General features: G+C 41.4%; 1 protein-coding gene and 1 long non-coding RNA gene across 3 annotated transcripts in view; one reads left to right on the top strand and one right to left on the bottom strand.

Moving 5' to 3' along the window:
• The window catches only part of LOC147247551 (A-type potassium channel modulatory protein KCNIP2), a 108971-nt gene that overhangs the window by 5218 nt on the left and 76095 nt on the right, over positions 1–27658 (top strand). The window lies entirely within an intron of this gene.
• Positions 791–6683, bottom strand: LOC147247552 (uncharacterized). The gene is made up of 3 exons (XR_015109595.1): positions 6624–6683; positions 1660–1774; positions 791–826 (listed from the first exon to the last, which is right to left on the bottom strand). It is a non-coding gene; the product is annotated as an uncharacterized LOC147247552 (long non-coding RNA).

Below are 27658 nucleotides of genomic sequence, written 5' to 3'. Positions count from 1 at the left end.
TGTGTGTGTGTGTGTGTGTGTGTGTGTGTGTGTTGGAAATGAGCATGTTAGACTCACGTAGTTGTCCCCAGTGGACCACTCAGGGTATATCTGTGCATGGTGATGACGTTCTGCTTTGGCCCACTCACGATACGTAGCCTTACTGGGCTTTGGCAGACACTTCCACTGTGTGCACCTGTCATTTAATGCACGCACTAACACACACACACTCACAGCGTGGTTCATGGACATGCACAACTATGAAGTTTTCCCAAACTTTAAAGACAAGTTTGTGAAACGCAAATGGAGTACACACACTTACCCTATTTTTCCAGAATTGAATTGACCTCAGCATTGTTTTTGATCTTCAGCTTAGCAACCACATTTGCTCTCTGCTCCCTCACAGACAGCATGACAGCATTTTTTTGTGTTTTTTTTTTTTTTTTTTTTTAACATAAGGGTGGTCTTGGTCCTGCTTACCCTTAGTTGGTGCAGCCCCCATGTTACCACTGTGTGAAACTGTGAGGGAGTAAGTTCTGCAGAAAAAAAAACAAACAACCAGTAATATGATGTGAGGTATATCATCCTTGCTTGGAAAACAGACAGATTGTAATAATATTCCAAGGTAGACAAATAACACTTGAAATCTAAGCTGCTAGTAAATTGTGGCTGAATATGATTACATTGTTGTTAATTGAGTTTTGTCAGTTGTTGAAAACCAACACCGAGCCAGTCCCAAGTAAAATGTATTTCAAAATTTGAATAATCCTCTATTAATGTGTGGACATTTGCAGCGACAGCAGCAGTGGTGGGTGGAGCTGCACCTTCCTTCATCCCCTGTCCATTCCTACATGGAGACAAAAACTCACATTAGATACAAGGATGAATGTGTGTGAAGTTGCACACGGGATGTAAACATGTGAATGTCAATGTGTGTTCCTTTCAGCTGTCCAGCAGGTTGTTTGTGTCCGGAGGCAGCAATCGCTGACCCTAAACCAAAACAAACACATTTCACTTCCCATCTGATATCAGTCGATGAAAGTAAAACTGTTTCACCAGTTAGTGTGTATATGTGGTCTCATATTCGCTACATAGTGAGGACCAGAATATGTATTAAACCAAGAGAATGAGGACTTGTTTAGGAAAGAGAGGACATTTTTGCAGGGCTGTTTGACAATAAAGGCTTGGTTGTAGGGGTCAGGGTTAGAAGTAGTTTACGTTTAAGGTTCAGGGTCGGGCATTTATTTGTGATGGTTAAGGTTAGGGTAAGATGCTAGGGAATGCATTATGCAGATGAAGGTCCTCACAAAGATATGAGTACAACAATGTTTGTGTGTGTTGCAACTTAACATGTTAGACTCACATAATTGTCCCTGGTGGACCAATCAGAGTGTTTCTGTGCATGGATCATAATAAATACCCTGCATGGCCTTTGGCGGACACTTCCAGTGTAAACACATGACAACACTCTGTCAATAAACACACACACCTATGGGCTGATTCATGCACAGGTACAGTATGTACATAAACACATATTAAATTGTAATTGTATCTGTATGATAAAGTGCTTTTAAAAATCTATGCTTTAGCAAACTGTGAAGAAATTGGTGTAAGACTGAGTTCACACATTAACCCATTGTCCCAGCACTAAATTGCCCTGAGAATTACTGTATTTCTTACTTGCAGCTCAGCTCCTATGTTGGCTCTCTGCTCCTTCTCAAAGAGCATGAAAGCATGAGGTGGTTTTTTTGACATAGGGGCCATACTGGTCCTGCTGGCCCTTAGTTGCCTTTTTCTGTGGAAACAGAAGAAAACCATAAGCGCCTAAGTTACTACTGTGTGAAACTGAGGAAAAGATATGGTTTGTTTTTTAGTCGGTTGGTGACCACCATCACTAAACATACAGTATCAGTAAAAACCATTTTTCTTATTTCTGTGAAATCTTAAGTTGATGTTTTTGGGAGAGCACTGGGCCCTTTTTCTTTAGCGCTGGCAGGTAAGCAGTCCTCTGGTTACATGAAGTCCACCAAGCCTCCATCCTGACTCTGCACTGGCTGGGGAGACTTGAGGGGTGGTAGCGTTTGAAGGGACAGGAGCAGTGGAGACAAGAACCCTCATTAGATATAAGGAAGAGAGTGTTTGCTAAGAGTGTGTGTGGAGATGCAGAACAGATGTCCACCCACCCATCCATCCATCCATCCATCCATCCATCCATCCATCCATCCATCCATCCATTGTCTTCTGCTTATTCCTGTTAAGGGTCAGGGGGGGGGGGGGGGGGGGGGCTATCCCAGCGGTTACGAGCAAGAGGCGGGGTTCACCCTGGACAGGCCGCCAGTCCATCGCAGGGCCAACACATAGAGACAGACACCGTTCATACTCACAGTCACACCTACGGTCAATGTAGCGCATCCAGTTAGCCTAGTCAGTTTCTGAGTGTATGATGGATCGTGTATAACCCACATTTGCTAGAAGCAAACTGTACAACTGAAAGTCTGCTGTAAATATAGTCAAATATCTGAGGTGTCACGCGTGCAAGAGGCAAATCTACGAATAACGCTGCCACTATTTTGGACCATCAATACAATGCTGAGGTCAACTAAATCTTGCTCGGAAACCATGTCTAATGCATATCATGAGAGAGGGAAATCAAAACGTGAATGGACTTCTTTAGAGACATTGTTGTGCACCGTCTTTTGTCTGTCTGCTTGTACGTATTTAAAAATGCATAGATTTGCAATGATGCAAATTTCTCCAATCAACTCAATTTTTTTTAATGCTGTAATGCAGCACACACATTTGAAGTGACATAGTCGCATTTATTAGTATTTACATAAACTCATTTCACACCTTTATTTGTTCTTGTTTGACCTAATAATAATTATTTGAGGGATTTTAGAGGTTTCCAAAGTTGTTTAAGTCCATTATCCACTGACAATAAAAATCAGTGTTTTACTAGCTAATTAAACCACTTTTCTCCCCAACTGCACATGCCTTCCCCAATTAACAAGTCTGAAGTCTGGTTTATGACTCAGAGACAGGCTTAAGTCATACTTACACTCATTTCTGTTGTAGTAATTTAATCAGTCATAGGTGAGGTACCACAGATTGCCTCAAGTATCTTATTCAACAAATATAATTTCATTTACAGATGACTTATTTCACACAGCTCCCTTAGCTTGCAGCACCAAGACATATGTTTGTCGAGTTTTTTCATGCATGTGTGCAGCTGCCAAAGAACAATACAAGCCTCGCACCATGTTCTGAGTCACGTTTGTACTTGCCAAAAAAGATAACCGAGAAAGGGTCGAGGTAATGAGTTGAAGGTTACTTGCTGCTCAGGCAGCAACATGACACATACCCTGATTCTCTGACTGATGCAACCCCCCCCCCCCCCCCCCCTTGGTCCTAATCATAATTTATAATTTTGAGATCAAACAGATTCCAGGGCAAATATTGCCTTCCTAATTGGGTGCGTCAGAGGGAGTTTAGCCTTGAGTCACCTTCTCAGCTTGACAGCTTTGGTTGCAGCTAGAATCTTAATGGCCACTGGCAGTAATTAACAGCCTTGATTGAAAGTGTCATCTGATGTGCTGGGACATGTGTGGCACACAGCGCCTCATGAGGAATCGTCTCGAGCTGAGTTTCTCCTCAATGTGCCAGAATGGCTGATGTGAATTCCTATGCAGAGGAGCGCCTGGAGACGTTCACTGTGGCTCAACTGTCACATATGTTACATCATTGTAGGAAGGAAAGAAGGAAGGGATAATGAAAAGGAAGCAAGGAAATGAGGAAAGCAATGCTGGTAGGGGAAGATAGAAACGTATAATCTTCTTTGTCTCGACACATTGTTTGGCCTACTACAGAACCAGGTGAGAGGCAGGGTTCACCCTGGATGGGTTGTCAGTCCGTTGAAGGACCAACACATATAGACAGACATCATTCACACTCACAGCCTCATCTATGGTCGATTTAGAGTCGCAGATTAACCGAACTTGCGCATCTTTGGACTGTGGAAGGAAGCCAGAGTACCCGCAGAGAACCCACTTCTTCCCTCAGTATTGTCCTGAACTGACCTTGGCGCTGCACATATGACCTGAAACCCAAACTAACATCTGAACATAGAGTAATCGCAGGAGCTGGCTGTTATTAACACAGCAGAACTGATTTTGAAACCAGCCCAGTGGCTTCTGGTTGTTTGTAGGTTTTGTATTTTAAGTGAAAGGGAACTCCACAGTCACTTGTGTCTGTTCATCAATTTAGAGACTAATGGCACCACTACACTACAAGATCATTCATCATGTAACTAATTTGAAAGGATTGGTCAGGCCCCAAGGCCCTTGTGCTGTAGACAGTACGTGCACCCAAGCCCTGCATTCAACTGTCACCATTTAGCTTATTTGTATGTCAGCTAGTACAGACCAAACTAAATGGCTGCTGCTATACTGCAGGCAAACTGCTGTATGTCACCTACCTGTCCAGCAGGAAGCAGTCCTTTAGTGCTCGAAAGCGGTTGAAAGATTCACTCTTGATTCATTCGCTTGCCGTTTTTCCTCAGTAGACCTGCTTTCCATTTCCTCAGTGTTCCGTGCACATACACTGTTTTCACAGGAAGAAATTTTGTTTAGATGCTTTGTTTTATCAACATGCATCCCTCACCTGTGCGCTCTCATTGTTGGTCCCGACAGAAATAACCCATTGAGGTGGAGGCAAGTGGCGCTGCAGGCAGTCATCATGACATATGTCTAGAGGCCCATAAGTGATTAATTTGTATGAATCTATATTTTGGCTTTAACTAAAAAGCGTCAGACCTCCCCTTTAAGTAAAGAGAATGCAATATTTGCATGTGGAGAAGAAAAAGTTGATGGAATTGTCAATGTATCCTCCATTGTCCCCTTTGCAATATATTACTCAATAATCTGATTGACAGTTACACTGCAATCTAATTCTCTCTCCTATCCGTATCACACTCAACCCCCTCACTTTGTCTCTGCTCTCACAGATGATTATGTAACAATATCTTATATATATATATATATATATTTATATATATATATTTATATATATTTATATATATATATATTTATATATATATATATATATATATTTATATATATATATTTCTTTCTCTCAACAGCTGCATTTCACATTGAGTCCTGATTCATCTCACCTTTAGTTCAAGCGCTTTCTCATAAATTAATGGCTATATGCAATAATAGGATCATTGACTATATTCTAAATAAGAAAATAATTTGATTTAAGGTGCTTAGTTTCTCTCGGAATATTCTGACTAATGACTGGGGGTGCATGCATAACACCCCTGCATTCTAAGATTCCTTTGTTGAAGTCGACCTGAAACTTTCTGTCATGTTGGTACATTTTGAGTGTTTTCTCGAATAAAACACATAATAACCCTTGTGTTAGATACATTCGTAAAGTATCCTTGCTAATTTTGTTATTTGTTAGTGGGTATTCTACTATGGGTAGTCTACAAATCATGTAGACTGATCAGACCATGTGTCATAAAGCAGTTTGACTGCCATACTGTACATGTACACGCTGCACCATGAAGTCCTGCTGGAGTTTTCGGAGCCCTTTTCTGACATGTACAGTATGGCAGTTTGACTGCCATACTGTACATGTCAGAAAAGGGCAGTCAAACTGCCATACTGTACATGTCAGAAAAGGGCTCCGAAAACTCCAGCAGGACTTCATGGTGCAGCGTGTACATGTACATACACACCATTGTTCAGGTGAAGATGGTCAGAAAAGGTTGTTTACATGGCTGTGTCAGTTTATACGTCATCCTGTCTGATACGTATAGTATTTTCCTAAAAGGGTTCTAATTGAAATATTGTGTTCTTTTTAAATGTAGCAACTGTTCCCGTTGTCCTTTCTCTAGTCATTCTCTGTATAACCCCTCCCCCCACCTCTACAAGTCTTTCAAACCACAGTGGGACTGCAGCTTAATGGAGCTGGAAGCCAGAATCAATCCTAACGAGTTTTAATCTTTGACCCAATCTACGGAGGCCAATCGCTAATTAAAATATGCCCCGCTTACCTCTCTCTTGCCCCCCCCCCCCATCTCTGTAAACACATTAATTTAGAGAGAAGACGAGGTCAGGTGGATAGGATGGAGAACAAAGCAATGGGAAATGGGAAGATAAGGAGCAGAATTTGGCTTTGAAAAGTCAATGAATGTCAGGGATGGAGATTTCAGGGGCAGCAGAGAATGTAGAAGGTTTGACTGGTTATGCATTTGTACCACACACACACACACACACACACACACACACACACACAGTCTGATTTGTCTGTTTATCAACACAACTGATTGATTGACTGACAGAAAGTGTCTCTTAGGTTGACAGAACTCAATGTCATTCATTGTGTCTCTCACTCTCACTTTGCTGCACTGTCACTCAGAATATCTGATCTGCATTAAAGTATGGTTTTTGGCCACGAGCCCGGCCGTTCTCTGTCGCCACGATTCCTAAACTTGGGTATGCACAGTTACATAAAAGAGTATACCAAAAGATATGGAGTATCCTTTCAAAATCCTCTATAAAAAAGAGCATGTATTATGTTTTAGCCTGCCCGTTCTCTTACTCTGACTGAATCTTACTCCACATGCCTAAACTTACCCCCAGAGTAGAGTAGGGCTGAGGTTGAGTCTTCTGGAAGTACCCGCTGTGTGTTCACTTCCTCCGGGGGTAGGAGAAATATAACCCTTTAGCGCCCACTACATTACTACCTAACTTGCTCAAACACGGATAAATGCTGGAAATTCCCATGACCAATGCTGATTGGACCAGCACAGTGGAACTGTTGAAACTATCTACTCCGGGGTTTCAAGAACCATGTCTGACAGAACAACATTAGCAGTGCTAGTTTAGCCACTGGTGGTTACGTCAACAGCTAAAGTGCGGATGAATCCATATCAGCGAGAACTGTTGCGTATCATGTCAGTTGTTATTTGATGAAATAAGAGATGAGACTGATTTAAGAGCTCATAACACTGTCATGTCTTTTCACAACAAACTTACTTTTTGTCTACAAATACAGCAAAATAACAGTTTGTCATCTGTTGAGGGAAAAAGTTATAAGCATTTGTGTGTTTCAGGGCTACAGGGCTTAAAAAAATTGTGAATCAGTAATGAAAAAGAATGAGGTAGTGTGTAACTGTAGAGGTCAGGACAAGGTTTCCATTTCTTTAGAACAGCAGGAGTGTCTGTCTGACAGAGAGAGGGTCCTCTGTCATCAGGGGGTATCAGCATGTTTCACAGTTACGGTGAGGAATTAGTCTGTGTGAGTGTGTGTGTGTGTGTGTGTGTGTGTGTGTGTGTGTGTGTGTGTGTGTGTGTGTGTGTGTATGTGTTAGAGTGAACCTAGCTGTGTGGAGCTGTTCACATGGTGTAGAGGATGTTTAAAGGACATGCCTGCAGTGTCTTTGTCTTTTGGGATGTGTGATGGCATGTTAGTGTCTCTTTTTCCTTCTTCCTTTGGCGCTACAGAATACATTTGGTGACTGACTTTGCTGCTGTTTTGGTGAAATATAATGCTAAATGTAGCCACTTAGCTGTATCTTATGAAATGCTGTCTTTGCTGAAATGTTTTGTTACGTTCCTAAGGGCGACTGCGTGCTAAAGTTTGTAATCACATGAACACACTGCATACAGCACAATAAACGAGCTACCACATTCATGGCTCTTTTTGTCAATCATTGTGTGCGAGTTGGCTGACTGTCATGTTTTCCAGTAACCTCTAGTGAGGCTCAACAACAACAGGGTTGCGCTACCTTAGTGTCTTAGCTTACATGAACCATTATGGGTTTCCTAAAAGGGGCAGGGCAGCAAAACTCACCTGACACAGATATATTAAATGGCTTTTCAGTGGGCCGCCCCATTCTTGAACCATCTGACTGTCAAGGTCTACTATTCTTTACCAGCCTACATCTGTTACCTTCACTGTCATATGATCTCTTTGCTCCTCCACCTCTGGTTGTTAAGCCTATGTAGTCAAGTCAAGTCAGTTTTCTTTGTATAACATCAAATCATAACAAAAGTTATCTCATGACACTTTACAAGAAGAGCAGGTCTAGTCCCGCAGACGCAGGATTGTCAAGCACACCCAGGCTCAATGTGAATGGCCATCTGGTTTGGCCGGTTGGGGAGAAAGAGAGCAGGACAACAGAGGGCAAAGACGGAGGTGGATAAAGGAAGACAGAAAAGAAAAAAGAGGGACAGAGTTAAAGAGAGAGGGAGGGCAGGGAGAGAGAATGACAGACAGACAGGCACGTGAACAAGACGGAAGGAGAAAGACAAGTGGAGAGAAAGACAGGGGCAAACAGCCCAGAGCTACAACAGCAGCAGAAATAATGTTAAATTAGCTTCCAATACAAACACAATGCTGATATTAATGTTCTTACAGTATTGAGAATACTAATGTGAATACAAGTCGTGCTACAATGATGTTAAGGGTGGCAGCCTCCTCAGGTCTGTAGCCTCCTCCAGCAGCAGCAGCAGTCAGGGATCTGGGAGGTGGGAAATCACAAGAGTCTTTTTCCTCTGAGTCTTTTGAGACTTCCTGGTGCAGTCAGATACTGATGTAGCTGTTGTGCCTCACCATTATTTACCATTAAACCATGGTTGGTGTTTTCTGTGTGTTTTTGTTTGACCTGCTGCTTTTACCAGCAAACATGAGACACGCTTACCGTAAATTCTGGACTAAAAGCCGCGACTTTTTTTCGACGCTTCATGCCCCGCGGCTTATGCTCCGGTGCGTCTTATACGATGATTTTACCTTCACCCTGGGGCTGTGGCGGGCAGCGGCAGCGGGCAGTAATTCCCTATTGTTCCTGATGGTAGCTCCAAGTACCGTACTTAGGGAAATTCCTAGCCAAATGTTATGGTAATTTCTCTAAGTACTGTACTTGGAGCGTCCAGTCCATATCACGGTGCAGTGTAAAAAGAGCATCACACGATATTTTCAGTCATTTGTACTCACGCTCAAGACGGAGAGCAGAAGAAGGAATGCTTATGATGCAGCTTTCAAGTTAAAGGCAATCAATCTGGCGGTGGCAGATGGAAATAGAGCTGCAGCACGTAAGTTTGGCATAAACGAATCGATGGTGAGACGCTGGAGGCGGCAACATGACGAACTGACCCAATGCAAAAAGACGACAAAAGCTTTCAGAGGTCATAATAGCAGATGGCCCGGACTTGAAAACGCTCTGGAAGACTGGGTCAACACGCGAGAACGGGCGGCCGAGGTGTTTCCGTCGTGCACCGCGGCTTATTTACCGGTGTGGCTTATACATGTACAAAGTTGATTTTTTTTCCCGAAAATAAGCATCTGCGGCTTACATAACGGTGCGCTCTGTCGTCCGGAATTTACGTTATATTTCAGCATTTCCATCGTTTCTGGTCACCCCCCTTTTTTGTCCCATGACTGTCTATTTGGCAGGGTCATGTCTAAAATGTTTGAAGGCTACATGCCCTTCTGTCAGTCATTCATGCCTCATGGAATGAACAACAGAATTGTGTCTTGTACATTAGCTCTGTGACTAATATATTCCATTAGGAATGTCAACTTATCCCTGCATCCTGAGTTATTGTTGTTGTTGCTGGTCGGACTGACCCTCCGGCCACCAGGAAATAACCTGATCCTCCCAATGGGCTGCCTCCAAGTGTAGCAGTGGTGGTCATTAAAGGAAGTTGAGTGACATGCTCAGATCCAACACACACACACACACACACACACACACACACACACACACACACACACACACAGATGAGAGGAGCTGGAGGGATGGCAGCGTGGGAGAAGCTGGTCTTGAGTCAATCAGTTCAGTCAAATCACAGAAAGACGCATATCAGTAAAGTGTGCAAAGTTGTGGAACAGAGGAGAAAGCAGAGCTGACAGAGCCAGTCAATATCTTGACAGTTCATCTTCAAGTCAGAATAAACTCAGTGTCTCTCAGTGCTCATAGGCTTAGGTTTCTGCACAGGGATCAAAACTAGATCACATTTGAAACCTTTCAAATGTTTTTGAGATATGGGAAAAAAAAATAGTCGCAGACTTGCTTGAGTTTAGTCTTCCTTTCAACTAGATTTGAGCTAATAACACTCTAAAGGAATGATTCAACCTGGATGGGGACAGGTATAATTTATCTCATGGTTTATGAGGAAATGCAATAACTTGGACTTTGTCAGTGTTAATGAAAGACAACCAAACCATTAACAAATTTGTTTTATTAATGGCAGCAACCCACTGAATGATTTTGATGACATTTACGTACACATCGTGAATCTGAATGGAATTCCAACAGCTAGAAAAACTCCATCTGAAGCAACATCACATGAAGTAATCTGTTTACTGAGGAATAATATAAATTGAAATTGACTAGTTCTGACTTCATATGATTTCTGACTTGGAAACCGAGCTATACTGTCTAAACCAAACCAAGTTTAATCCTGTATTGGTTCCATATGGAAGGGGGGGCGGGGGGGTTCTGGGTATCAGAGCAACTTCCTGAATGATCATTAATAATTAATCAACTTTTAGGGGCTTTTTCTTGTGATTTGTGGCTTTCAAAATGGCCGCTCTCCTTCATCAGTGGTCCAGGTGGTGTGATGAGACGCAGCTTGGTCTTTTTCTCACTCTGTAGTGGAGTCTGAAGTCAGGCCGATCTTCAGCCATCTATATGAAGTTAGAGGGAAACAAGAGCAGTTTAATTGGAGAGGCTTTGACATGGTTAGGGGTATTACAAGTGTTTGAGAAATGTAGTCATACTTAGTAGGGTCACTGTGTCCTGTACTCCCTCCCAGGCTGCTTCACACACTGCTACACTCTGAGGACCTCCAACTACATATTTGTAGACTCTGAATCCATTTGCTTTGATCATGTCCATTGCACACTATTCACTGTGGGTGTTTGCTCACTGGCTGTCAGCTTGATAATCCCCCACCACCACCACCACCACACACACGCACACACACACACACACACACACACACACACACACACACACACACACTCTATCTCCCTCTGGCACTGGTAAACACAGCAACCTGACTTTCAATAAGTAATTCTCCCTCAGCGCTATGGCTTGCTACCAGAATTTTATAAGAATTGATGGAGTCTTCTAATCAACCCACATACACACACACACACAAACACACACACACACAGACAAGGATGAACACACTCACACACACCAGCAGAATTGACTGATTAATGGCGTGACAGTCGTGACAGCAATGCGATTGTTACCGACCTGCAGCAGCACAACAACCACTTACATTACCAGCAAAAGTAGACCAGAACCTAGTTAAGAATTCAGAGTGAAGACAGAAGGTCAAAAATCAATATCCATCCATCCATCCATCCATCCATCCAAACATCCATCCATCCATCCATCCATTTTCTACCACTTATCCTGTTAAGAGTCGCAGGGTGGCTGGAGCCTATCCCAGCCGCTACAGGCGAGAGGCAGGGTTCACCCTGGACAGGTCACCAGGCCATCGCAGGGCCAACACATAGAGACAGACAACCATTCACACTCACATTCACACCTACGGTCAATTTAGAGTATCAATCAGCCTCGTCCCCTCTTGATGTCTTTGGACTGTGGGAGGAAGCTGGAGTACCAGAGAGAACCCACACAGGAACAGGGAGAACATGCAAACTCCCGACAGAAAGATCCTGTGCCCGAGCCGGGGCTCGCACCGCAAACCTTCTTGCTGTGAGGCGACAGTGCTGACCACTGCACCACCGTGCCGCCTAAAATCAATATCCACTGTTACTTACAAAAATGAAAACAACCACTTAAAAACATATAAATATTATTTATAACTTGTTGCTTTATTTTTTTTTAAAAAATACTTTAAATTGCTAAATTATATTAGATTGCAATATAATTCAGACTTGAAGTGGTTGGAGAGATGAAACAGCCTCCCAGTCTTTCAGAATAATTTTGATCCATTTATTGCTGTTAAATTAAAGATAAGTTGGCAGCAGTAGTCACCCACACGCAGCTCCGGGGGTCAGGAGTGAAAGTTGGGGCGGTGTGCAACGAGATTTTGCACCATTTCTGACACCTCTACAAACACGAATTTGATGACTGAAAGAAACAATGCGATGGAGGTTTTAAAGCCCCTTTTCTCCTGTTTCTCATGATCTTTGCAGATATCAATCAAACCTGGTCAATCATAAGTTTGGCAACTGAAGACAATTCTGATTTATTGATTTGTTTGACTGATTGACTTATTGGGTAACTCACCCGCTTACGTCGTCTACTTTGTATCATCTCAGCCTCGGCGGAATACTGGGGTATTGCTGGGTAAAGTCTTTTATACTTTTCTTGAGTGTTCTATTTCGCCGCTTGAAGCCTTGCCTGTCTGTTGTCCCTTACTAGTTTGAGCAAAAAACACTGACAGAGCATCAGGCATAACGCTGCCTCCATGTTGTCCGTTGCTGTTGTTGTGATGCACACAAGTTATGCCAGGGAACTCTTGGCCGGTGAGTCCACCCACACTGACATAGTACACAGTGCTAGTGGAAACGCACCCAACCCCACCCGACCCGAGCCAAAGTTAGACAGTGGAAACGCACCCTTAAAGGACGAGTGAGGTTGCGTTGTAATCACTAGTTCACACTAGTTCCTACCCTCTGTAGCATTGGATCTGTGCGTCTGAGGTTTCAAGTAAATTGTGCAACATCATCAGCACAGTACACTGTGATTTAGCCTCCTTCATCCTTTCAAACATCAGCATTGATTCGTGGGTGAAGCTGAATCATTACCGCTAGCCTGGAGCATTTTAGTTGATTCTGACATTATTTGTGTGTGCTATGTTGAGCCTCCTAAAAGCAGAATTCCAAACATTCATCCATCCATTCATTTTCTACTGTTTATCCTGTTAAGGGTCGGGGGGGGGGGGGGGCTGGAGCCTATCCCAGCAGCTACAGGCGAGAGGCGGGGTTCACCCTGGACAGGTCACCAGTCCATCTCAGGGCCAACACACAGACAACCATTCACACTCACAGTCACACCTACGGTCAATTTAGAGTATCAATCAGCCTCGTCCCCTCTTGATGTCTTTGGACGGTGGGAGGAAGCTGGAGTACCAGAAAGAACCCACACAGGAACAGGGAGAACATGGAGACTCCACACAGAAAGATCCCGTGCTCGAGATGGGGCTCGAACCCAGAACCTTCTTGCTGTGAGGTCACAGTGCTGACCACTGCACCACCGTGCCGCCATAAACAGAATTTAGATTAGAGATTATGTTGATCAGGATTAACATGTAGGCTAGCCATTTGAAAAATGCTAATATTTGGAGAGAAACAACTAGTTTTTAAGAACATTTTTTGTGTGCAAATAGTGAATATTATTTGCTGCTACTTTCAAATAATGTTTGTATCGATGCTCCCCCGGTTTTACAGGATGACAGGCTGGACGCCTCCTGGTTTCAAAAAGTCTGATATACAATTTGAAAATACTTCCAAACACAAATTGTGATAACTCATCCAAGTGTTCACGCAAGAAATCTCGGTCTTCAGTTGTTATCACTAGGGACATAAAATCTATTCAACCAAAGTATAACAGCAGCTGCAATTAAACCTACATCCAAGCTGATGGAATTGATAATGACAATTCATCAGTTGTGGTAAATGTTAAAAAAAGAAAATAAAAAAGTGCCCTGAAGAGACTCCTTCACAATCTGACAGTTTTACTTTGTGGATGTCTGAATACCTCCACTATGGCTCCACAGCTTCATCATTAATGTTCCGCTGGGGAAGAAGAACATATAGGAAGTTATTTCATGAGGTCTTTTTTATTGAAGCTGCTACAATGCAATATACGACACGTTCTTTCAAAGGCTCTAATAAAATCGAACTTGAGGAAAGTTGCAGGATAGTTTGTGGAGGTTTTTTTTGTTGTTGTTTATAATCAAAGGTGTTTATTTCTAATGCAGCTAAATTCAGGTGCCCACATTCTAATGCACACCAAGGAGAAGTCGTTAAGGGAGGGGTAACGATTATTAATGAGGCCGGCATTACATTCATGCCTTGAAATATGAGCCTGTTGTTTCCCTCCTGCCTGTTCATGATTGAGAGAGGCGCTGGTGGATTCTGGCATCAAAGGAGACATAACTGGCGGTGTGTAACGGCATGCCTGACACTCACTGAATAGGTGAAGCACAGTTTGGGGACTGAAGCGGTTAATTAAAGTTTCATTTTTAAAGGCATTAAAATGTCTGTAAAGTTTTCATGAATGTTAAACATGCCAATTATACTTCTAGTTAGAGTGTGTCAGGAATACTACAGTACAATTCTCAAGCCCCTCCATCCCTCCTTTTTCTACAATAACAGGTACAAAATATGACTCAGACTTGATTCCTGATCAGTGGACTAATATTTAGTCCAAACTAAATCTCACTTTAGTCTGGATCAAACTGGAACCTTGTGTGGTTTCTTTGCAGTGTGAACATTTTTTAGATGGTCACTGGAATTTGATGAAGGCTATTTTTTTTTAATCAGCGTTTCGTTTAGTCAAAAGTACATTTTTTTAGACAGTGAGCATTAATCTGATACAAGTCTACATTTAATTTAAAAAATTTAATTATTATATTTATAATATGGGAATTATAATACATAATTAGACTACATTACATAATTGCTTTTCCCTTTCTGAAGTTGTGTTCAAGTACATTTTTGTTCACGGTGGTATTTGGAGTATGTGCATGTCGTGCAAAATGTGTTCGGTTTTTTGAACCAGTGTTGAAAGGCGTGTATGAGCACTATTCTCACTGATATTCATGAGTAGACCTTGACATTAGGTGGTCATTAGAGTTCTAAGAGTAAGAGAAATTCCTCTGACTTCTTTGCTTACATCCACTTGTCACCTTTTTACATCTCTCATACCAAACTCAACACGCCATGGTTTTATGAATGGGAAATGACGCCTCTCCTCGCCTCTCCTCTGATTAAAGTGGAAGTTAAGTTAATAGTTTCACATTCAGCTCTCATGCATGAGTGGGTACACATCGTGAGCGGGGCACCGGTGTGTGTGGTTGTTTCCTACCGAAGATGTATTCACCTTTGCCTTTCAGTTTAGTGGGGGCATCAACAAGTACAACTTAAGTCTCATTTCAATTGAAAAATGTGATGTGCCAGTTTTAACCTTTCTCCTGGAGGTGGAGAGTTTTACATCAGAAGGCTATTCTCGCATCCATTTGCACAGAGGGGAAATTTCCCTTTTTTTCTGTGGTTTGTGGAAAACTTAATTTGAAACTTAAAGCCCCCGGTATACCAAAACAGTTTTTAGTGAAGTAGCAGACATTTTTCTGTTACCCCTCTCTCCTCTGTGCTGCATTGCAGTGCTTAGAGCAGCTAACTGTTAATAAGCTTAGCACAATGAATGGTGTTAGGTGGGAAGTGTGACCTTATCTCATTCAAAAGTCATCAAATACACTAAAGGCCTTTGCCTGCATTAATAGAAGTCAGGTTGTGTATTGTATTAACAGTGAAATAACAATTTAGAATAAGGAGACATCGGTATTTTAGAATCAGACTCATATCTACTACTTTTCTGATTGGGTGTAGTGATTTGATGCAGCATCTCAATATTATGGCTAACAAATCTAAGCATTTGTTGACAGCTAGAAGAATGACATAAGGTAGTAGACATGGCTGACTTTGAAAGACAGGATTGGAGGATTACGTAAAAGACAAACCACCATCTTGAGCCCGATCTATCTGATGCTAACACTTCCCACTCGCCAGCATTCATTGTGCTAAGCTAACTAGGAATCCCCTGGTTGGTCTCAATTCCATAATGCATCACATATGAGAGAAGGGTATCTATCTTCCTGTCTGGCTCTGGGGACGGTGGAAAATAATAAGAGTTTCCCCTAAAAGTCAGAATGTTCTTTTTAATGACTTTAATGAGGCAGTTTAAGTTTGATGATACTGAAGATGTGAAATAACACAAATGATTCTCTTGAGTGGGTTTTTATAAATCTGTCAAACGCAAAAGTCCCAACTGCATATCAGAACAAATCGAGATAAATAACTTAACAAACGGTATCCTTTCATGCACTGTGCTGTGAAATGACACAGGGAAAACTGTAGACTGGCCATCTGAGGTACTTCAGGGTGAATCATTAGTAATGCAACAAGCTGCCCTTTTGTTATCATCTCAAACTTATACATTTTTAACATTTCAATCTGTTGACAGTGAGGGATGCCAACATGAAAAGCCTGGAAAGCACCAGAGCTCGACAGTAACCAGCCAGCAGCTTGTCTGATGTTTTATTTTTTACAGAAGAACAAAAGAAATTTCAACAGGATTTGTTTGAGTTGACAAGGGCACAGCAGGTGTTCCCAAACCTGAAAAATTAGGCTTTCGATGCCCGCCCACAGGGTACACAGCATAACTAACATATTGTACACTCACACACGGTGATTCTCATAAGTAAAAATACTACCAAACACAAGCAAGTGACAAAATAGCTACAAATTGCTCCTCATTGTATCCTCGACTTAATATGTGGGTCTAATAATCAGTTTGAATCACCTTGATATAACTGTCATGTAGACTATTATGTTTCAATGGATCAAAGATCCCTGGTTTGGGCATGTGAGTGTGTCTGTGAGAACAAACTAGCAGTCTGACCGCACGTTCTTTTCTCTTTGTTCTGAATTTCTCCCATTTTTATCCGTCTTTCATTAAAAAAAAAAAAAAAAAAAAAAGCTAAGTATGATCGGGGCAGGCAGCCAAACACCAGTGACTAAGCAACCGCAGCATAATGAGCTTAGATACGATCCTGTAGGTCAGTAAAATAGCTTCAACTCTGAAAGGCGGAGACATCCTCGGGTCTCCTGTTTTATACTCAACAGGCATCTCAGCAAGCGCACCAAATCAAGGTTTTATGCTCTATTGAAGTTCTTTTTAGAGGAAGTTCCAGCTGTCTGCCAGGTGAGATGATGCAGTAGTCAAACATAAAGTGGAGGTGGGGTTGTAGCCCGCTGATCTGTTGATTCGCACCTATAATACCACAGCTGCTCTCTGTCAGCACCTTCAAGCAGCTAGAAAAGAACCTCTGTCACCGCTTGCCCGCCTCTTAGCCTGGCTCTATGTCAGCATCCTTGAATAGAGTCTGCTGAGTTGCCTGAGACAAGACCTACTTCCTGAATATATTCGTGTATGAATAAGTCTTCAAATTGCTATTTTACAATTTGAATTACTCCTTAAAATTAAGCCACAAAACTGATCATGCATCTTACAGCTCATTCAGCTGCATTCACCATGCAAACTGCTTCTCTTTATGTCTCAAAGTTGATCATGGTGTTGACATTTTTAAGCATCACAAGCACAAAAACGTGCCGAGCCCTCTGTCTCTTCACGGATCAAATATAAATTGTGTGTTTTTACGAACTGGATTCAAGGTGGCGGCATGGCTCGGAGGTATAGAAAATTGATGGGATGGATGTAGTGGATTGGTTCTTTAGAAACAGTTGTTTAACATTCATCTAGAGCTGATGTTCAAGTTTACTTACGGAATCTGTTCGTACTTTGTGCATTTTGAATATAAGGTTGTACTGTATGGTTAAAGTTTAAGTGTTATCGTGTGAGATGTCGTGCTTTTCCACACTTCGTTTAAAATAATTTGATTTATTAATTTTTTTATTTGATTAAATGTGGTGGAAAGATAGATAAAATTACAAAGAACAAGCGATTAACTTTCGCATGCAATCTGGATCAAATTGTTATCCTGGATCCTGGAAACTGTTTTAGGGCATTGGAAGGATTTAGCTTTAAGCTTTTCCATTTGAAATGAGTGAAAGACGAATGTTTTGGCTTACAGAAATCATATTGATATGATTTTATTCCAGATCTGTGGCCTAAGACCTATTTTTTGGTATAATTGTTGACATTGCTAGAAAAATATGAGCATCTTTGATTCCATTTGCTTCGGTAAGGTACTTCAGTCAGAGGGATCGGGGAGATAACATGGATTCTATGATCTGGAAGACATGAAATATCGGATCATGAATATCATCCTAAATGTTGAGATGATGTTCATGTTCTGTGTACTTGTTGCCTCCTTGGTGGAGTGTTGTTCTGTTTTTTTTTTTATTTTAAACCTTTCCATCTTTAATTGCAAGATACTGGGAAATTATTGTTACACTGTGGGAAAAGAATTGTAGTATTGTTAGTAATGTTGACAGAATCATGTGGAATACTGTCCTTATCCAAAGCACTAACCACATCAATGTTCAGTTTGCAAGTCGTTATGAACCTCTGCTGCCATTTTTAAAGTGGGTTGAAAGCCTCTTTGGCATCTTTGAATATATAAGGGCTTAGCTGCCCAAATATAGATGATATATGGGGATTTAAGTAGTCGTTGGCTTTAGAGTATTCGGTCTAATGAGAGCAGTACGGTATGCTGTCACTAGCTGCTCCTTGGAGGAATATGTTATGAAATCTTTATGGCGTTCACATCAGAAATTAATCACTTTGATGTGTGCGACCATTTCCAGTCTCAGCGATGATGATATACTGCATATGTCGTATGTTCCAGTGTCCACTAAGTCAGTGGCAGAATCTCAAACCTGTAACAGAGATACCGTGTTTATTTTTCATCTCCTGTTGCCGTTGTCTTTTAGGCGAGAGGGAGGCACACTAAGACAACCTGTGACTGATTGTTTGTGTTTGAATGTGTGTGTGTGTGTGTGTGTGTCATGCCGACATCAGTCAGCCTCTCCTGCTTGGCTGTGTCTTTAGCAGCAGAGATGAATCGTTGATTCTTACCAACTCCTCAAACAATTCTCTGCTCTCCTCTTCGCTTAACTTTGAGTTAGACAGGCGGTCTAAAGATAGAATGGAACATTGAGGACTGCTCTACCGCTCTGCTCTAATAAGCAATGATTGCTACTTTGTGTTTTTTTAGTGGCTCACCCTTTGAAATAAGAAGAGATGAATCAAGCGTGTTGTTGGGCTCTACTGCCACTAATGAATATTTATTACGCAAGATTTGGGTCTAACTCTGCAGTGTACGATCACCTTTAATCATTACTAATCATGCCTAGATGAATAGAGGCTTAATTTTGTATCGTATATATTAAAAGTCTTACCATTTAATTTGACTAAACATATATTCTGCCTGAAAAAAAAAGACATGGTGTACATTTAGGGCACTGGGTGTCTACTAATTGGGTCAAGGTATACGGTTAAGGGACTGCAGACTGTATACTAACTGACTAGATGGTCTGGCGTTTGGGTACTGGGTAAGTGGTATACAGTTATAGTAGGGTAAGTGGGTGTTATTTGCTCAAGCTAAGAGAACAGAAGTTTATCTGATGTTACTGCATCCCCTCTGTTCTTTTCACTTTTCTTGACTAGAATGATAGCTGTTCTTTATCTTCTCATTGTAAACACAGATGTCGGCTCGAATGCAACAGGTTGGCTGAGTCCTACATCCTGAGCATATACGCTCAACCGAGTCTGTAGTAAATTGCCTTTTTTATGCGTGGGAGAGTGCACATACAGTATGAAAATGATGAAAAGTTTGGCAGCTGCTCTCACTGTCCTGATGGTGGGTATGGGAGAAGAAGAATAAAAGATGGAGGTGGAGAAAGTGAAAAAAGGTAGAGAAGTAGAGAACTGCTGGTCAGTGCTTTTTTGGCTCAACAATTAAATGAGGTGACTTAAGGATTTTGAGGAGGCTCAGCAAAGCTGCTGTCACCGTAGGTCTCATTTGTTAGTCAAAGTACCGTCCGTCTCAGCTCACCGCAAAATACACCTTGGCCTCTCTCTCACTCCTCTTCCAACATCCTCGTCTGCTGAAGTTGCACTCTGCATTGTGGCAGAAATGACAGGAAAGCTCTGACGATAATCCCCTCCCCTCCTTTATCAGCCCCTCTTCCTCAGCCCCAACAAAGACTGTTTCCTCATACAGTATAAGAGGATATGTGCTCCAGGTTTCTACTAAAGTGGGAGCACTGTTCACACTTTTTTATGATGGAAGAGATACTGTCAATGATATATATATATAGACAAAAACCTGCACACATATCGCATGTGTTACTGCTAGTTTTGAAGAGTACTTTGCAGCTGGAAAGTTTCAGTGAGTGACATCTCATCCTATGATCTGGTCTGTTTCCAGATGCCAAACCTTGTTGTGCTGTCTCTGCTTTTACACTCTTGCCAACTGTATTGACCCTCAATAAATGGAAGGGCTCGAAAAGTCTCTCAGAACATCCGAGTCACTGCCCAGATAAGATAATACTTTATTAATCCCCCACCGAGGAAATTCCTGGTGTCACAGCAGTAAAGATGGCCAAGATAGAAGGGCAAAAACAGCAGAAGCAGCGAGCTAAAATAAAGTGCACGACAGTAGCCTGGTTTCCATGTCAAGGTGAAGTGAATCTACTGTTTGCGAAAAAGAAATTTGAATTAGGTGTGTTTCCATCAAGTGGTTGAAGTGAATAAGCTACGACCAAAGATGAAGTTACAGGCAACCTTCCCTTACATGGCTGTAATAAGGTAGAAAAGTAGAGGTTACAACATGTAAACAAAACAAGTACAGTAGTTCCCCTGGCAACTTCCCCATTGTGATGCATATATTTTCATGGATGAGACTGAGGAATATGTGATCTCCTCATCATTCAATACGTATCTGATGCTGTTGTTATGAGGTGGGTAAGAGGCCGTCAGCGGCATCAGCTGTCACATGAGTTCGATATTCGCTATGTCAGAATTTATTCTGCAGATGTGTTTGCGGTCTCCCATTTTATGCAACAACTTTTCAGATATGTTAAAAAAAAAAACACACACATCCGCCAAGCATAAAAAAAGGAATCCCCTTTTCGAATGCGATACGACCAAATGCGCATAAAAACAAGATGAGATAAACCCAGATAGTTATCCAAAACAAAATTCAAGCTACTGTTTAACACAACCATGCTAGGCTAAGCTTGCTTCAGGTCAAGTACAAACAAACTTAAGCTCAACACTGCTGTTGATGAAATGTGCTATAACAAGTTGCTTCAGACAAAAGCTAAATGGCAGACTCCGACGTGCCACACTCTGATATTTCTGTCATTGTTTTGTGTTCATGGTGCAACTGAACATTACAACTTTTAAATGACTGCTTCCATTATAAAGGCTGTGCGTGAGCCAGAGAGGTTACACCTCCAGGGTTTGTCCATGCAACCAAACTTACCAGCGTCTGATTACTATTGACAAAATGTCCTTCGCTGCAATTTCTAATCGCACCTCGCGTCTACTAAATATGTCTGGATATAATGCATTCTCATTATCTGTGTGGGAAACAGACAATAACGCTTGAAGTCACCTTTAAGTTGGTTGTGTGCATCTATTATAGCTTTAAAAACCTCCCGATGTGAGAGTTTTCACTACATCTGTCAGACTTTACAGCTGAACTCCAAATCAACTTCATGCATTCTATTGTATTCTTACCTTTTGCAGCCCAAGCAGTTTTTCTTAAAGTGCTCCATATGTTGCATAATAGACTTCTAGTTATCGACTGCTTTTAGATGTGAGTCAGACTTGAATTGTTAAAATGGGTGTGTTTTTATTTCATCAGTTTTTTTCCTCGTGACTCTTTTCTTTCCTTGTTGAAGTTCTGCAAGTTTAGGATTTAGGAACAGACAAATGGGAAATAAGGTTGGGTGACGGCACTAATGGCCCAATATGAGAGTATGATTTCAAACACACGCGTGCACACACACACACGCACACACAGGCACAGGCCCATCGTTCTTCCTGTGTTGGTCTTTTAAAACTGTGACATTTCTCTCCCTCACTTCCTCCTCTGTTCCTATTCAGACGCATTCTGATGGAGGGGGATGTTTGTCTTATCGTCCTCCACCAGCTGCAGTTTTGGATCAGGGATCTGGGGGTCTCTCCATCCCTCTGCTTTCCACACAGTTAATTGGGGGGGGGGGGGTGCGGACAATGATTTTGCATGCTACACACATATACAGTTACATGCAGGCACACAAACACTTTTAACAAAGGACACACACACACACACACACACACACACACACAGAGTCTCAGAGCTCATCCAGATTTCATGGCTGCACCTTGTGTTGGACCTCAGAGGCAAAATAATAACACGGAAGAGGAAATATTGTCAGGCTCCTTCTGTGCTGGCGCGTCGCCTTTACTGGCCTGATCTGCCGTCATGAGACGTTCGCCCTGCTAGACTCTGTAATGCCACCTGCCTGTGGCTGTTAATGACTACAGCCACTCTTTATTCCCCTATTCTCCTCACTCACTTAAGCACCTTAATGAACCACCTGTGGAGTGTGCGTGTGTGTGCGCGCCCATGTATATGCATGTGACGAGCTGCCTGAGGGTTGCCCTCCTGTGTATATGAGCCAATTATTTTTACTTACCTTCCAACGACTACTTGGAAATGAGAACAGAGGTGAGATGACTGGCGGCCACAAGTGTGTGAGAGGTTCCAGCTCATCAGCGAGATGAAATGAGCCTGGATTGAGTTAGTTTAGTTATTAGTTAGTTTACAGCTAGTTGATAGTTTGCATTTTTATTGATTTTTTAAATGGCTGGAAAGAAATATGTATACTTTTATTACAATTAATTTGACAATACATATAGCTGTTACACATCCATGTTCTTTTCAGTGGCTTCTTAAAAATAATTTTCTCCTCCATGTGCTAAAAAAGGCTTGTCGTTAAAACAATTAATGTACTGTAGTTTGCTAATATGTAATATTCATCAATCAAATGCTTAGTAAGTAATAACAACAATCACAACCCCCCACGAGAAAGAAAGACAGTTTATCAAACATTAATTTTGATGAATTAGTTACAAAGAATCATGTTTTTTTTTTAATCAACGCAGTTATTTCAGGAGCAATCTGACATGAATTGTAGCCCTGTGCTGCAACAAGTCAAAGTAGCAGTAGAACAATATTTAAGAATAGAACTAAAATACCAGGTAAATGACATCATAGCTGCAGCTATCAACCAATCGGATTGTGAGATTTTTACTACGAGTTTTATAGTTTGTCTCTTGTATTAGCTTCTATTTTTTGGAGCTGTAGGCCATCTTTGTGTATGACCTGTGAAATGGGTTCTGAATCCATAGAAAATAAAAGATTTTGATATTCAATCACATATCAAACAACATCGACGGTATTTGAATTTAGATTTTGTAAATGCTTGACGTGGCAAAAATGTATTCATGCTGTTAACTTTGAATTCATGAAATCACGTAATATTTAGCTAATTTTTGTAAAATCCTTTGACAGCCGGTCATGCCAATAATATGATAACTTGATTGTATTTTTACATTGTACAGTACTTCAAACAGCAAGGTCAGTTACTTCATATACTCCCAGAGTGGAATCTCAGGTTTGTGTCAGCTGCCACTGAGCATGAAAATAGAAAAGAGACATGCGTTGCCTTCAATAGTCACCAAAAATTGCATCATGAAAGTTTTTTTTTTTCCAGTGTGTTCAACAGGATTGAAAATATTGCTTTTAAACACATTCAAATAAAAAAACTACTTTTTGGGGGGCTTGTTTTACTCTGAGTAATTGGACTATCTCTCAAGATTTTTTTTCCAGACACGCTTCACCAGACCGGCTTAATTAATCCTCCACAACTGCTGACAGTTTCTCGTCACTGTTGCTGTTCTCAGGGCTTTTCTAATAAAACCGAGGTCCTAACAGGTAGCGCGGGTGTTGTTGCTGACAATAATACCTTTGTTTATGCTGCCCTCTGCATTGCTTTCAAATTACCTGACCACCAGAGGCAACAGTTTCAATCCAGCACAACTTCTCCTTATTAAACAGAATTCACTGGCTCCTCTGTGGTCCCTCAGCGTAGCCACAGGTGGTGACTGTGATTGCCATGTTTTGAATTTATTCCAGGGATGGCTGGAGTGCACCTGCATCGTCCATTCCTCAGTGAGCCAACAAGACTGTGCCTTTCTCCTAACTTCGGATCTCAAGTGGCAGCCTTTGGTTTATTCTTTGACGTGTTAGATCGCATGTATATGTTCTTTAGGTTAATCATTTTATTTAAGTGAAGAAGCCACAAACGCAGCAGCTGGCAGACATCCAGCAGTGTTTAATACTTGTATTGACTGACACATCACACAATCTATTTCAATCTCTTGCTATTCATGGCTCCGAAACAAACTCGGAGATTAGGACGGTGTCTGTTTCCTGAGCAAACACACACTTTTTCTGTATGGCTATTTATGCCCCCTGTAGCCAGGCTTCAGTCAGTGGACATGTTTACTTGGCTCAAGGTCTCACCAACAATTAACCTTGTGTGAAGTTTTCCCTGGACCTGCTGAGTGTGCAGGTACACAGCTCTAGTTTTGAAAGTGATATCTCACCCAAAAAAAGGATCTCAGGAGTACTCACAAATATGTTTCTTGAGCTTTACTCCCTGCCTTACATCTTTGTGGCTCCAGAATGCAGAAAGAGCCAGCTAGATTTAGGCTAACGGTGATTGATGGCTAAGAACAACTTAACTGTTCAAAAACATCTGTTTACAAACTCATTGCTGCATTATCTGGTATCATCCACATCCCATTTCTATCCAACCATATGCTCAGTAATCCCCAAACACTTTGGTTTGCTCATTCACGTCAGCGCCGACCTGGAAGTCTTATAGGGATTTTTTTTAGCTAAAATCAAGTTGCTTTGATTTCCTATGGCCGGTCGCTTGTAACTTTCTGTTAATGACTCTGTTCAATATTATTCATTATTAAAGATGGGAAGAGTTGTATCATTGACTCCTGGGGAAAAAAACAAAACAAAACAGTACAATTGTAGCTGCCAGCTTGGATGCACCTAGGCTTTATCACTGAACACCTGCTGGGCTGTCTGGGCACTCTAGCCTCCTGGTCTCCTGGGAGCTGAAATCTGCCTGCGGTTAGTTACCAGACAAATGGATTGTGAACATGGGAACACCTGGAGGTAATTTTATTGGAATGAATAAAGGCTTTAATAGACAGATATAGCTGACTAAAAGTTGATCATCTGTTTAAGTCATAATGTGATTTGAAATGATGTCATATTAGCTCATTCTTTATTACCTGTTAAATTATGACTGCTTGAGCTTTTATGTCCTCACATTTAAAATGACACCTGACTGCAGCTGCTGGATTGAGGACATTAACTCTCTGTAACAATGGAAGTCCCCGTTCCTGACTCAGCATTGTCCCTCATTGTTCTTCTTGCATTGCATATATTACTAACAGTGACCTTCGTCTGAGTTGCAGATATAACTTTATATGCAAAAGTTGAGATAACTTGGACAGATTTTGAATATCGTTGGTTTCATTATTTTGTATTATTTTCATGTATTGACCAATATTTATCAATTACAGGCGATATATAGGTTTATTTAAGGAATGGTATTGAGAAGGACCTTACAATATGATTCATCATATATTGAGATACAATTTTGTTTTGTGATACAATTACAGAAAGGTAAGCTTGAAATTCCACATGCTCTGTCTGGGTATTCTGATGACTCAACGGACAAATTCACCCTGTGATAAGACGTGACCCTTTAGCAGACTGCTGGTCACTCAGACAAACGGAACAGTGGAAAAATGGTAGCCCTCAGTGTCAGAGCGATAACCAAAGAGCTTCTACAAAACCTTTGGAGACAGCTGAGGAGTTGCACTCATCCGATGTCCATCATTTCATCAATTTTAACCTGTAAAACAAAGTAAAACAAGATGCAGATCATTATTACCAACACTCGTCAATGCAGTTCTGAAGCAGGTGCATGGGTGGGTCTGTGCAGTACCTTAAAGTTCGCAAAACAAACATTAAGCAAACATTAAAAACAATTGTCGCGTTAAATTAACGTTACTAGGGGCTGGAAACATTTGATACAAAACACTATGTTTACTGGTTCATGTGAGTTTACAATGTGTGTACTCAGATTCATTCATGTCATTGCTACTTGGAATTTACCCTAATGGAATGGTCAACAATTCATGAGATTCTTTCACTGACACACTCTTTTTGTTTTTTTTTGCCACGATCACAATTCTGCAAAAGCCCACTAACCTGGAGCTCTGGAAGCCAGGCAAATGTATTTGACACTTTGATATGGATTCAGAAGTATCTGCAGCTTTGGGCACCCTTACTGTACCTGCATGCGCGAGGAACGACACAGCAGGTGTTTTGCCACATGTAGAAGCAGCTCTACTCCCTGTTGGTCTTCTATTTCCTCTGACACAACGATACAGTTGTGAGTGTGGGTGTGCGCAGGAAGGAGCTCCGCAGGAAACTGATCTCCAAAGACGGCAAAGTTTGAGAACTGTCCCACTCGCTCAGTACAGTAGGTGGCGGAATGGCCTTTGTGCTCAAATGTCAGACTTCCTTTCTCCTGCCTTTTAAACTATAATCTCCATCACACCCAAATAGAAAAGCACACACCTCCATGCTGCATATAAGGAGCTTTTGTGGTATCTTTGCTCTGCATGTGTCTACTGCTGCCTATGTCTTCTTTATACAATCTCCATTTTGTAGTGTTAAATCTATAGACCATAACATTTTCCATCCTAAAGCTGGATTCACTGACGACCCTGGAAAAGTAAACGTCTTCAAATGGAATGGCTAATGGTGTGTGCATGTATTTATGTGTGAGTGTGTGTGTGGGGCTTCTTATGAGTGGAGGTTATTTTTTACAATCAGTAATGCTTGCTGTCAGAGTAGTGACACTTATTCCCTCTATACTGCCTCTCTCTCTCGCTCCTGCTGTCATTTCCTTGAGTTCGCCTACTCATTTTTATGTCTGTTTTGTGTGCGTGCGTGCACAGTAGTGTACATGTGTATTTAAGATTTGGGTGTATAGCCTTGAGTGCATGTCTGTTTAGATAGAACTAATCTCCCTCTAGAGATATAGGGAATAATAGAAACTTCATTCAGGATTTATGAGCAGTGTGCAAAGACATTCACTTTACCCTCCCTGTCTACTGATACACACACACACACACACACACACTCACACACTCACACACACACACACACAAATCTGACCCTGTGAGCTGGTCAGGGTTTGAGTTGACTCCCATTGCTTTCAAATGTCTATTTCTGTCTATAGGAACGGATGTTGTGCTTATATCTTGAGTGCACACACACACACACACACACACACACACACACACGATACTTCAGAGATTCCTATACATCAGGAGGTTGTTGGCTGCAGGAAATTAAAGACACCACAAATATGGTAAGCCTTATTTGATTACTGAAAAAACGCTGACCTTGATGACATTTCCCCAACTGGTAATGGTAGTAAACTGTATTTAAAAAAAACAAACAAACATATCAGTATTATTAAAACGTAATGATGCTGAGGAGGAGTGTGATTTTTTTTCCTCTCTCAAGACTGAAGTGAAACATTCTTACGCACCTGCATCTGGGACAAGTGGATGTGCAAATGGTTCATTGGTCAATATTAACAACAACAAAAATATGATTCAGTTCAAAGAACTCCAAATAATGGACTCTTATATTTCTGAACCTGTTCTCACAGTCCCATAAAAGTCGACCTGACCTTGATCAATCAAGGTCACTGTCGTTACTCTATCATTATAGCCTTCATGATCCCTGACATCAGTGTTGTGCACTCAGAT

Source organism: Aulostomus chinensis, chromosome 16, assembly GCF_037954235.1.
Source record: "Aulostomus chinensis isolate RoL2024-O1b breed Wild chromosome 16, RoL_Achi_v1.0, whole genome shotgun sequence".
Taxonomy (NCBI): Eukaryota; Metazoa; Chordata; class Actinopteri; order Syngnathiformes; family Aulostomidae; genus Aulostomus; species Aulostomus chinensis.
This window is presented reverse-complemented; position numbering and strand designations above follow the sequence as displayed.